Below are 14,206 nucleotides of genomic sequence, written 5' to 3' on the forward strand. Positions count from 1 at the left end.
ATTACAGTCTGGAGATGTTAAATTTTGGTCAATATGTATAAGATTGGCTAGATTTTTCCCTACGTTTGCAAAATAGGTGTTAAATATATTTGCAGCTTTTGATGGGTTTTCTTTACAACATATTTTCGAGTTATCATGATTTATAGCACTGATTTCATTATTCCTGTATTTTTTTGTCAATTATTTCATTTATCACCGTCAAGGTTTGTAGGTCAAAGGTTTTGACGGAGTTACATGAAAGCCACATGGGTATTGTAAAGACAAAGAGTTTCGCGCGGAGTTATGTTTGGTGGCCAGGTTTGGATGAAGCTATAGAAGCGAGGTGTAAGGAGTGTGAGGCTTGTGCAGCCGAAGCGGCGGCTCCGCCTGCTTCGGTTCCGCGTCCTTGGCGATGGCCGGAACGCCCTTGGCAGAGGCTTCATCTGGACTTTCTAGGTCCAATTGCGGGACGTACATACCTATTTTCAGTTGATACCACATCGAAGTGGATAGAAATTTCCCAAATGACACGGACCACGGCAGAAGTTACAATCGATAAATTGCGGGAAACATGGGCACGTTTTGGACTTCCGCGTCAAATTGTTACGGACAATGGTCCACCTTTTACTAGTGAGAAATTTGGCAGGTTTATACGGGGAAATGGCATCAATCACGTATTTTCAGCACCTTACCATCCGGCGTCAAACGGTGCGGCGGAAAACGCGGTAAAAATTTGTAAAAAAGTAATTAAAAAACCCTTACGAGAAAAAGTGGACGCTATTGTGGCACTACAACGATTTTTATTAGTACATCATAACACTGAACATTGCACCACGGGTGAGTCACCGGCCCGGATTTTACAAGGGCGAACACTTCGCACTCGATTAGATGCAATAAGGCCGGATAGGGCAGCGTTAGTAGAGACCGGACAAGCGCGACAAGCTCAGGCGGCAGGTGGAGCGAATCGAGCAGCTGGCGCGGGAGATAAAGTTTGGTTCCGTGATTTCGGTTTGGGCCGTACATGGGCAGAGGGGCAAGTACTGGATAAAGTAGGAACTAGGAATGTCAGGGTATCAGGGCTAGATGGAGCAACACATAACCGGCACATCGACCAAATAAGACCGAGAAGTTCAGTGGTTTTTCCGTCTGTTTCGGGAAACGGAGACCAGGGGGGGGGGTGAGTTCAGAGACCACTGTGGTGACGTCAGCCCCGCCGCAAATCGTCAGCCCCGCGGAGCCGCCCCAAGCCTCAACTGAAGCCACGGTGGGTCGCCGCTATCCAGAGCGGAGTCGGCGTCCCGTTGATAGGTTGGAAGTACGCTAATAATGCATTGCTATCATTCATATTATGTACTAAATTCATATATGTATTTTTTTTCTCACCTAAATAAGGTAAAAATATATATATATTTTTTTTTTCTCTTTCATTCTTTTCATTGTTACTATTTATTATCTATATCGTTATCCATTGCTTATTTTATCTGTTATCTATTGCTACTGTTTGTTGGTATGTACCTAATGGTCGAATTTAAGGGTGGAGGTGTTATATGGTAAGACTGTATCTACCTACTGCGTAGGTATACCCAACATTATTGTAACGAGCTAGTTCTAAATAAACAGCCTTGCAAGCAACTGCGTGTTTACTTTACCTCCGTACACTACAACAGTAAGAACATGAGAATGGATTTTGCTTAGTATGAGTGCGAATGCATCTTCGTAAGCTTGACTTTTGTGAACATGAATAGTTACACTAAGACAATGAGAATGGTTTATCCTAAATATGAGTGATAATGTGTGTCGTTAAATTTGACTTCCAAAAACATGAATAATTACAGTAATAATGGTTTTTCTTTAGTATGAGTACTATTTTGTCTCATTACACGTGACTTCTGTGAACATGAATGATCGCAGTAAGAACATGAAAATGGTTTATCCTTTGTGTGAATGCGAATGTGAGTCATTAAATTTGTCTTTTGTGAACATGAATAGTTACAGTAAGAACATGATAATGGTTTTTCATTAATATGAATGCGAATGTTTGCCATTCCTACTTCTGAGTATACTAAGGATTTGCGAAGAAACTAACACAAAATATCCTAATATTGCATGCCAGAAAATTATTATTAACCTTTCCCTCAATTTATTTGGCAGAATGTGGATTTAGCGCCATAAGCGATTAATTCATTAAAAAACGAAATCTATTGGATATAACTAATAGAGGGGACCTAAGAATGAAATTAAGTAAGTAAGATTCGGACATAAAATTTCTTTGTAGCAAGCGTAACTCAATTTAATTTCAGTTATAATATATGTATTAGAAAAGGTTTTATTTAATTTAATTTGGGATTCATATGTTTGCAAACACATTACAATATGATTTGAAATTTTACCTGCTGTTTATTTTTTTTTAAATGCCGGTGGGGCATCTGACTTTTGGAAAGACTACGGTGGGGCATGGCATAAAGAAGGCTGGGAAACACTGATATAAAGGGTTTTTCCTATATAAAGAGTTTTTTCCTGTGTGAGTCAGCATGTGGTTCTTTAAATGGCTCTTTTGAGAAAATGAATTGTTGCACTCAGAACATGAAAAAGGTTTTTCTCCAGTGTGAATCAGCATGTGCCTCTTCAGATGACCCTTTCGACAACACGCATAGTTGCACAAGGAACATGAAAAAGGTTTTTTTCAAGTGTGAATCAGCATGTGGCTAATCAGTTGACCCCTTCGATTACATGCATAGTTGCACTGGTGACATGAAAAAGGTTTTTCTCCACTGTGAGTCAGCATGTGGCTCTTTAAATTACCCTTATGATTACATGCATAGTTGCACAGGTGACATGAAAAAGGTTTTTCTCCACTGTGAGTCAGCATGTGGCTCGTTAGGTCTCTCTTTCGATAACATGCATATGTGCACACGGAACATGAAAAAGGTTTTTCTCCACTGTGAGTCAGCATGTGGCTTGTTAGGTCGCTCTTTCGATAACATGCATATGTGCACACGGAACATGAAAAAGGTTTTTCTCCACTGTGAGTCAGCATGTGGCTCGTTAGGTCGCTCTTTCGATAACATGCATAGGTGCACACGGAACATGAAAAAGGTTTTTCTCCACTGTGAATCAGCATGTGCCTCTTCAGCTGACCCTTTCGACAACACGCATAGTTGCACACGGAACATGAAAAAGGTTTTTTTCCACTGTGAGTCAGCAAGTGGCTCTTTAAATGACTCTTATGATTACATGCATAGTTGCACTCCGAACATGCAAAAGGTTTTTCTCCACTGTGAGTCAGCATATGGCTAATCAGTTGACTCTTTTGATAGCATGCATAGTTGCACTCCGAACATGAAAAAGATTTTACTCCACTGTGAGTCAGCATATGGCTCATCAGTTGAATCTTTTGATAGCATGCATAGTTGCACACGGAACATGAAAATGGTTTTTCTCCACTGTGAGTCAGCAAGTGTCTCTTCAGGTTACCCTGTTGATAACTTGCATAGTTGCACTCCGAACATGAAAAGGGTTTTTCTTCACTGTGAATCAGCATGTGCCTCTTCAGCTGACCCTTTCGACAACACGCATAGTTGCACACGGAACATGAAAAAGGTTTTTTTCCACTGTGAGTCAGCATGTGTGTCTTCAGGTTACCCTGTTGATAACTTGCATAGTTGCACTCCAAACATGAAAAAGGTTTTTCTCCACTGTGAGTCAGCATATGGCTCTTTAAATGACTCTTTTGATAACATGCAAAGTTGCACACGGAACATGAAAATGGTTTTTCTCCACTGTGAGTCAGCAAGTGTGTCTTCAGGTTACTCTGTTGATAACTTGCATAGTTGCACTCCGAACATGAAAAAGGTTTTTTTCCACTGTGAGTCAGCATGTGCTTCTTCAGCTTACCCTTATAATTACATGCATAGTTGCACAAGGAACATGAAAAAGGTTTTTCTCCACCGTGGGTTAGTATATGCCTCTTTAACTTTATTTCTTGAGCATTTGAATAGTTGCACTTCGAACAAGAAAAAGTTTTTTCTCTTACATTGTTGCGTACGTTTAATGCAAAATTTGACTTAGGACAGGAGGAGTAGTTGTGATGGGGAGGAGTGAATCCGTTTTCCACAAAATGCGTCTGAAGATCTGTCGACAAATTTGAAAAATAACATGGGTGAAAAAGACTCAGTTAAACTTATTTCCTAAACTTAGAGTTAATAAGCGAAGTAAGTTCGTAGAAAGATTAAAAAAAATAGGAGAGTCCGAATCGTTCAAGTTTACAGTGAAAAATTGGTTTTACCTGCTTCCTTGGTAATTCTTCCAAAGCGTTCTAAGCATTCCTCTTTTAAATTCGGCAGGTCTATGTCAATTTTCATATAAGTAAGCGTCACTTCACCTTCTTGTCGGGGTCCAAGATCCGCGCTTATGGTGACTGTCCTTACATTAATGTTTTCTGGAATAAAAAAGAACAGTCAATCGAATGAATCTTTGCATGGCCAGCCCCGAACCAAACGGCGCCAGGCGCGAGTTTAATTTTGGCTGCCATAACAGTCTAATATATATCATTAATCAACAAGGTCAATGTAAGATAAAAAATGACCTCAGATGTCCGCTTCAGGGACCGATTCATCAAGAAGGAAAAAAATTTCTCTAGAGCACCTGTAGTAGAGAGTTTGGTTGTTTTCAGTCAATGGGATATTATTTTTCCAATCAATATTTATGTTTTTTTAACGTATAATACGTGTAATTCACATCATATCTCAAATAAAATTAAGTGAAAATGGAGGAACCGACAAATTATTAAGAATAGTGTAATAAAGTTTAATGAGTGTTGTATTTTGGTATTTTCCGGCAAGGACGCATATTAAGGTAAATACCCAATACATCTCATGTTTTATAAGAGAGGATGTTGTGCACAAGTGTGTGTTCTGTTTGCACGATATTTCGAAAGACATTGATTCCGGACATCGGAATTTAAAGTTCTATATTTTACACGTATGCAATGCAACAAACTGGCTGTCTGAGTACTCTCCGCATATTGCGAGCATTCCTTCGTTACAGCTGGGTGGTCGAAATCTAAATCAGAAAATGCAATTTCACCTCCATCTTCTTCCTGGAGCCCTGGTTCCGTCTTGATGGATGTAGTTTCTGGCTTCAGTAGATCCATGGTCTGCTTTGGTAGAGTTTGGTTATTGGTTTAACCCCAAAAAATATATCTGAAACAGAAAATTGTTAAAATAATATAAAATGATAAAATTTACAAGTTAAATTAAAACAGGATACATGATTTTTAGTTTAACTCGTTAAATCATTCCTCCTAACGTACCCTTAAAAATCGAATATAACAACCTGCAAATCCAGATACGGGAGAAATATCTTGGGCTGTGCATTGATAAACACCTAACTTTTAAACAGCATATTCAAGATATAAATGATAAAATCAACCCTTTAATTAGCGTATTTAGCCGGATATCATATCTGTTACCAAATTAAATTTAAAAATGTCTATATTATAGCCTCGTATATTCACATTTAAACAACTTGATTGAAATCTGCATATTTATTTAATTTTTCGTGTTCTCCATAAAACGGTTATACACCAATATATCATGGAGAATATTACAAAGTAAAAAGTTTACAGAGGCATTTTTACTATTTTGTGACATGTGTTAAAAGATAAATACTGAATTGTCTGTAGGTGACATTGAAAATGTCGATGGCTAATGCAGAATCGTTAAGCAGTTGAGTCGCTCTGTTTATTGGCGCGTTCTGATAGGCAGAAGTCCTCGCTTTCGGAACATATAAGAGTGCATGGGATCTCCCTCGAGTATAATTGTTAGGGATATAAAAGTTAACCTCTTTCATCATAGGCGGATTGTGTATTGTACCAGAGATTAACTTAAAAAAGTTTTTGCCTAAAAATATTTTTCTGTGGGCTTCTGATGTATTGAAATCGAGCATTCCTGTTAAGAACAAGGATGAATAAAGGAATGGATAGAACCTATGTATATTCCCTCATATACAGGTAACGCATAAACCTTTTTTGTACTTTTTCTATTTCTAAGATATGGTTTTGTTCAGAAGGGGCCCAAATAATGGAGCTGTATTCCAGGATGCTGCGGACAAGTGCTTCATATGTTCTCCGTATTGCAATTCCATTAATAAATGATCTCGCATTACGAAGAACAAATCCAAGCATTTTGTTGGCGAGGGAGACAATGTCAGATATGTGGGATTTGAAAGAGAGATTTGCTTCGAAGATCACCCCAAGGTCACGAATTTCGTTTTTGCGTTTTAATAAATTTTTATTAATGTGATATGGGAATAGAAATGTATCTTTGGATCTTGTAAATGTAATTACACTGCATTTCTGGATGCTGAATGGTAATTTATTTAATTCCGACCATTTGACAAGAGAATCAAGATCATTCTGCAGAAGAATGGAATCGATACAACTTTTGAAAGCTCTGAAAAGTTTGATATCGTCAGCAAAGAGGAGATATTTTGAGCGGTTAATGGTCTTGCCTATATCATTAATGAATAAAATAAAGAGGAGGGGTCCTAGATTCGATCCCTGGGGAATCCCGGAGTTAGTTTTGTATTCGTGAGAGAACTGGTGTTCGTAACTGACATACTGACGACAATTGTGTAAGTAGCTAGCTACGAAAGAGAGAAAATCCTGAGAGAATCCGATTTCACTCAATTTCATTAGTAAAATATCATGGTCGAATTTATCAAATGCTTTTTCGAAGTCTGTATAAATCACATCGACATGTAAAAAAATTTCAAACGATTTATTTATATTTGTAGTGAGATTCATAAGGTTTGTTGAGGGTGATAGAGTGGGGCGAAATCCATGCTGATTCTTGGTGAGTGTATGTTTTGTTTGATTATATATCTGTGAGTAAATTATGGTTTCTAAAAGTTTTGCGGGTGCTGATAAGACAGCTACAGGTCTGTAATTATCGATTGCCGATTTTTTGCCTTCTTTGTGTATAGGCGTGACTTTTGTTAGTTTCCACATTTCAGGGAAGGTATTTTTACGAAGTCGAAGGTTAAAGATGTGCTTTAGAGGTTGAATTAAATGTTTTGAGTATCTTTTGAGTATGATGGGTGGTATAAAATCTGGACCGACAGAGTATTTAGGTTTTAGCTTGTGAAAAGCGGCAACAATATCATCATCGTTAATTTCGTGAATTCGAACAGGTAAAGCATTGTGTGACGAAGAAGCTATAGGAGAAATGTCAAGTTTGGGAATATTGTCGCTGAATACTGATTGAAAATAATCTGCGAAACCTTCTGCGATTTCAGAATATTCATTGTATTGATTTTCATTAAAGGTCATGTGATTAAATTTGTCAAAGATGCGGCTTTTATCGTTCGTGTAAGACCAAAATCAAGTGGGGTCTGTTATAATACTATTCTCTGCTTCTCGTGTAAAGTCAGTGTAGGCCTTACCAATTAACTGCTTGATTAATTTTCGTGATTTTTTTTAAAGTTTGTTAAGGCATGTTCGGATTTAGTTTTTTTTCCAAAGATGGTGCTGACCTTGATACTGGGTACATCTACTCTAATCGCTGTCAATCGGTTTTCTAATTCTAGAATTCGCCACAAGATGGCGCCACTTCCGTTGGCATTTCGCACTCGGACGGGACCCAGGCTAACATAAATACTGAGCTTTCAGAATTCGCCACAAGATGTCGCCACTTCCGTTGGCATTTCGCACTTGGATGGGCCCAGGCCACAAATAAATAAGCACAAACTCGACAACCAAAATTCACACATCTTCGGATCTACCGGATCTGCCCTGATGATGGACACTGCAACGCTGTCCGAAACGTCGGCTAAAGAAGGAGTTAGCGCAACACGGCATAACACCCCAAAAACAAACAACAAAAATGCTTTTGGCCGTGAGAATCTAAAAACTTACCGGGCTTCTTCTTTTTTAGAAATGAGGTTATTTGATCAACCGTGTTTGCCCGGTGAAACATGAATGCATGTAAGTGCAGATTTTTTGGGATGGCCACCAATGAAACATATAGAAATGAACTACACGTAAAACAAAACAAAGTAATCAAAAATCTATTTCACTTCCAACCGAGAACATCAACAGAAAAATTATGCATGGAAACAAAACTATTAACATTAAGAAACTTTTTATGAATATTATAAATGTCTCTTTATATGCAAAATAAATAATAAACTCATACATCCAAATGCAGAAATCATTAAAACGTACCTACACACACACTTTACACGGCAATACGATAAAATACATTTAAACACCATACATACTCATTACGGCAAGCAATACATTGGTTTCGAGGGGAGCAACATATATTATTGCCTCCCAGACGAAATTAAAAATGAAAAAAGTGAAGGTATATTTAAAAAAAAGTTGTTCAGTTTTATGCTGAGTCAACAAAAAAATGATCGTGAATAAAATCGTATTGTAATATATTAACATGTAATTTATTAGTTTTTTCTAGTTAAATAAGTGAAAATGTAATTTTCTTTTATCTAGAATTACGTTGTTTTCACTGTGGCGAATGTCATAAATATGACATATGTCCCAACAAGGCGAAAGAACCAACATGTTCAAATTGCAGTGGAGGTACGAGAAACCACCGGGCAACAAATCCAGAGTGCCCACTCTGGAAGCTAATGGATGAGCGCTTCAGAGAAAGGGTAGACTACGTGGGCCACTGTTAAAGGCAACATAAAGGAAAAAAAATGTTTCAGTATACAAGAATACACTACTATAAATTCCTGTATGCGTATTATGTACATGAACGCTAGAAGCATCAGAAACAAAATAGACGAAATAGAAGAAACCCTCAAAAACATTACACAAACAGTACATATTCTCGTAATTACGGAAACCTGGCTACGTAAAGGAGAGGAAACTTTTTTCAATATTGCTGACTATTCTGGAATCTTTGCTTCCCGCGAGATGGACCGAGGAGGAGGGGTCGCCATCTACATGCATAATACACTCAACAGTAAGAAGATCAAAAATGCTGCAGCGAAAATACCTTTCTAGGAATTACAGTCACGTCAAAAAGTATTAAACCTCTAAATTTGTATGTTTTTTACCGTAGGCCGAACTCAAATATAACAGATTTCTTTGAATCTTTCAAAATAATATTAAACAATAACAAACAAGACACATTACTTTTTGGAGATTTCAATATCGATATCTCAAAAGACACTGATACTACACGAAGATATATTCACACCTTGAAATCATATAACTTTTATCTATGTAACACAATGTTTCCCACAAGGGTAACTAATAACACCAGCTCGTTGATAGATCACATCATTACAAATAGGACAAATGTTTCCGGCACAATTTCAAACATTGATGATCCCCTTAGTGACCACAATATACTTATATTGGATTATGAAAATTCCTTGAAAAACCTTCCCAATAACAGATCCGCAATAAACCTCACAAATGCTTACAAAATAAATTATCAAAAATTAAATACTTCACTTAAAACTTGTAAATTTGATCATTCGTCTGATGATGTAAACAAAAATTATAATAATTTCGCTGACTATCTCCAGAATGCTATAAATTCAAGCAAAACAAAAGTAAAAACAAATACAGGCGACAAAAGACTGAACAATACTCCATGGTTTGATGCTGAACTTGATACACTTATTAAAAAACGAAATAGTATATTTAAACTTTGGAAACAAAATCAAGAAAGTATTCCTTTGACAATAGAAAAAAATAAAGCTCGTAATACTGTCACCAACTATAGAAGATACATTAAATCTAAATATTATACGAAATTGATTAATGAAAACATTAATAAGCCACAACGAACATGGAAAACAATCAATTCCATTCTATCAAATAGCTCGCGAAACCCAACAATAGCTTGTAAATCTCTAGTCATAAATGACAAAGAAGTAAAGGGACCAAAAGAGATTGCAACTGCATTTAACACATTTTTTCTCTCAGTTGGGGAAAGTTTAGCATCAGTCATAAAAACCTCAAAAACTGATGTAAATACGATCTACACGGAACCTCAAGCAAAACAATCTTTTAACATGATCAGGACAAATAAAAAGGAAATCTTACGGATCATATCTAACCTTAAGTCTAAAGCAGCAGCTGGTTCCGATGGTGTAACCTCTCTCCTTCTCAAAAACTGCAAGGGTGAACTGGTGGATGACCTCGTTTACTTAATAAATCTCTCTCTATCAAAGGGTATATTTCCAGATAAACTAAAAATTGCAAAAATTATTCCTGTACATAAAGATGAATGTAAAAAAAATGTCCAAAATTATCGTCCAATCTCTATACTTCCAGCTATCTCTAAAATTTTTGAAAGTGTCATTAAAGAAAGACTATTGAAATATCTCGAACACAACAAAATTCTCACGTCAAAACAATATGGTTTCAGACGACGATCTAACACTAAATGTGCAGCCTTCGATTTTATATCAAATCTGCAGAAACATATAGATGACGGTGATTTTACGGCGGCAATATTTATTGATCTAAAGAAGGCGTTTGACACGGTGGATCATAACGTATTGATCGAAAAACTGAAGCATTTGGGTATTGTTGGTACACCTCTGGAGCTTTTCCGATCTTATTTATCAAATCGCTTTTCGGCAGTAGAATTTGGAGGAGAAATGAGTGAATTAGGTAAAATAACATGTGGAGTACTACAGGGATCAATTCTTGGACCGTTGCTATTCCTAATCTACGTGAATGACATAACAAAGTGGGGTATTAAAGGAACTATACAACTTTATGCTGACGATACGGTAATTTTTTACAATAAACTGAACCTAGCGGAGCTTGAAACGGAGATGAATGCTGATATTTCCCATCTCACAAACTGGTTGAGAATAAACAAACTAACTCTTAACGTAAAAAAAACCCATTATATACTTTTTGGTAACAAGAAAAATTTCAGCCTCGATATTAAAATTGGAGACAACTGCCTCGAAAAGAAAATGAACACAAAATATTTGGGTCTGATCGTAGATTCCCAACTCTCGTGGGATCTCCATATAAATCATATAAAAGAGAAAATTACCCCTATAACTGGTGTACTATATAGGCTTCAAGGATTACTACCCATTCATTTACTAACTTCAGTATACTATGCCATGGTACATTCACACCTTTCCTATCTCTGCTGTATCTGGGGTTTTGCCTCAAAGAAATTGATAGCTGACCTGCAGGTGGTTCAAAACTGAGCTCTCAGAAATGTGTTTGAACTTCCATGGGACACTCATGTTAGGGACATCTATTCAGTTTCTGGTATCCTTCCAATTACAATCCTTCCTAAATATGAAATCACAAGCACCATCCTACAAATTACCCAAAAATCAACTCACACCAACATCAAGCCACTTTACAATCAAGACATCCACAACCACAATACTCGAAATAACAATAAAATCCGCATTCCTCAAACACACACTACAAAATATGGGTTAAAATCACTGAACTATATTGCCTATACACTATATAATTCGCTTCCAGATATGTACAAACACACCCACCATAATAAAAAATTGCAAAGCAATGCTTTAAAAGAATATTTTTTAACTACATTTAAAAATGAAAATATGTAACTGTGTTGTCATTTCTTGTTGTATCTTATCCATGTTTTTTTTTTCTTTCTGTACTTGTTTTCTATTGTTGTTTGTTCTACTTAACGTGTCATTATTTTAATTTTTAATTTTTATGCTGTATAGAATGTGAAACTTATATTTGATATCAAAATACCGTTGTAAAATTGTTCCTACTACCTCCTACATATGAATTGTAAGTTCCTCCTGTCCTAAAATGAGTTCTGTTACTCATCGGGATTGCTCTAGCAAGAAATAAACACAATAAAAATAAAAAAAAACATTACAAAAATAAAATGTGGTTTCGCTTGGAATATCCTGTCAAAATAACGAAGTCGTAGCCAATCCACATATTTTAAAACCTTGAAGATATGACAACGGTTAAGAGAAACGTTATTTATCGTGGAAAAACTATATTTATACGTTTACAATGTTTACCGCCATTCCGCTTTTAACAAAATATCTGTTAACAATATGTTTTTTGTTGTGTTATTGTAATAAATGCCTTCTAAATACTAATCTAATAATCGGTAGACGTCAAATTGACAGTTTAAACATTCCACTGTGACAAAACGCCCAATGATTTCCTAACTAAACTGGAATAACGACAGCTACCAAATAAATAGCGATGAATATAAGAATGAGTACTTACTTTACCAATAACCATCACAGGCGTGGGATAGTATGTTTAACAGGAAGAAACGGCTCTCGGAGAAGTAAGCACTTGTTAATACTTGTCAAAAATATTTATAGGTTATGCATAGACAAGAATGAAGTCATAGACAATTATTATAATTTTCATGGCGACCAGATAACTCAAAGAAAAAAACATTTTCATCATGTGACTTTTGAACACATACATATTCATCATATGGTAATTAATAAGAACGGTTATTATTAAGAACGATCTTAAGGCCGAGTGTAGTTTTTTATTAATTTAAAATAATGATTATATTATTAAGCAAATCGATTATGATAGTGTTTTCAACAAGTAAAAATTTTTTTATGCATTTTTTAAATTAACATAGGCTTAGTAATTATCAAAATCAAATCGAAAATATGACCTTTTTCAGACCGTAATACGTGCGTTTTAAAAAATACTATTAAAGGCGGAATATCGTCAAAAAATACCTGAAGGGGTTTTCTTTAAATGTACGAAAAAAAAACTAAAAAATATATAAAATAGGTTCGTAGTTTAATTTTTTCATAAACACTAATTGTACTTGTTTTTAAAATGCAGATTATAAAACTTTGGATACGTTTATTTAACAAAACTAAACGATAAATTATTGGTATTATATTTTTCCATTTTTGAAAGTTAATTTAATATTTTTTATACTACAATTTAAGAAAGAACACTTAGATTTTTAAATTCCTTTTAAAATAGGCCGTCTGCTGGCGCCTATTTGAAATTTTAAATACGGTAGAACATCGAACTAAAAGCTTCTTTTAAATATCCCAACAGATGGCGGCTATCATGGTTCGCTATCCACTCTTCCCATGTCCGCCAATATTCAACGTATACCTAAATCGGTTTCAGTTATTCAAGCCAAACGGCCACTGGCTTAGGTTATGCTATTCTGTACACTATACTGTAAAACTCTCGCCTCGAAGTTTGCGGGATCGAATATTGGGGTGGGCAAGTAAATTTTATTTGGTTAATTTGTGTTATTCACAATTAATGAATTAATATACGTATGGTATATGCGCGGTACGTTCCATAGTGAAAGATACTCTCAGTATCGCCTGGTGTAAGACCACCATTCAGAATTGAAACGTTGCTTGAAATGGCTTTAGCCGTGTTTGGTGACCAAATCTGAATAGCCAGGTAGATTCACTTATTCAATAAATAATACCCGTTCTGCGGTCTAAATTTAAATAATGATTTGTGGTCTTTCATCGGGGCGATACTGACAGTATCTAACGCTCTGGAAAATGCCGCAAATATAATACTTATGTACATTGTGAAATAACACAAATTATTAAAATAAAATGTAGGTTGGTACTCGTGCACGCCAAGATTGTAACCCGCGACGTCACGGAGGTCGTCATCCTGTTGAGTCGGGCCATATCTCGATATTTATTATTGTTTTTGTAAATTATTCTAAAAAAACATGAATGAAAAGACCAAACACAAATAACCTGACTGCCATATTTTGTGGCTAGAGTATTTTGAAAGTCTAAGCGAGCAAGCGTAATTGCTAGTGCCACGTGATTGTGGTGCAAGTGTGAGTCAACGCTCATAAAGGTCATCTGACGGTCAAACCCGGCGTGCGCAAATAAACTTTTATTTGTTTGTGTTATTTCACAATTGATACATTAAACATAATATAAAATGTGTTTGCAGCACGATCCAGAGTGAAATTTACTCTCAGTATCGCCCTGGTGTGAGACCACCATTCCGAATGGAAACGTTATTTCTAAGCTTTTGCCGTGTTTAGTGACCGGATATAAATAGCCAGGTACTTTTCTACATTTGTCTTCCCCATCTTCTTCCCCTTCCCAATACCTTCACCCTAGTATTCAGATTGGGGATGCCACAGTCTCGCTGTTCCAGACGGGAGCGGTTGAGACTCTTGTGCGGTATATAAAAAAATATATGTTTTATTTTTTTGACATCCAGAAACACACCAGA

The 14,206-nt window shown here is 36.1% G+C and overlaps 1 long non-coding RNA gene across 1 annotated transcript; it reads right to left on the reverse strand.

Annotated features, from left to right (window-relative positions):
* Positions 1 to 3,143: 3,143 nt before the first annotated feature.
* Positions 3,144 to 12,303, reverse strand: LOC149416318 (uncharacterized). The gene is made up of 4 exons (XR_016303687.1): positions 12,224 to 12,303; positions 5,065 to 5,180; positions 4,265 to 4,417; positions 3,144 to 4,110 (listed from the first exon to the last, which is right to left on the reverse strand). It is a non-coding gene; the product is annotated as an uncharacterized LOC149416318 (long non-coding RNA).
* Between the last annotated feature and the right edge of the window lie 1,903 nt (positions 12,304 to 14,206).

The sequence above is a fragment of the Hesperophylax consimilis genome, chromosome 17, assembly GCF_061612785.1.
Source record: "Hesperophylax consimilis isolate HC1 chromosome 17, BYU_Hcon_1.0, whole genome shotgun sequence".
NCBI lineage: Eukaryota > Metazoa > Arthropoda > Insecta > Trichoptera > Limnephilidae > Hesperophylax > Hesperophylax consimilis.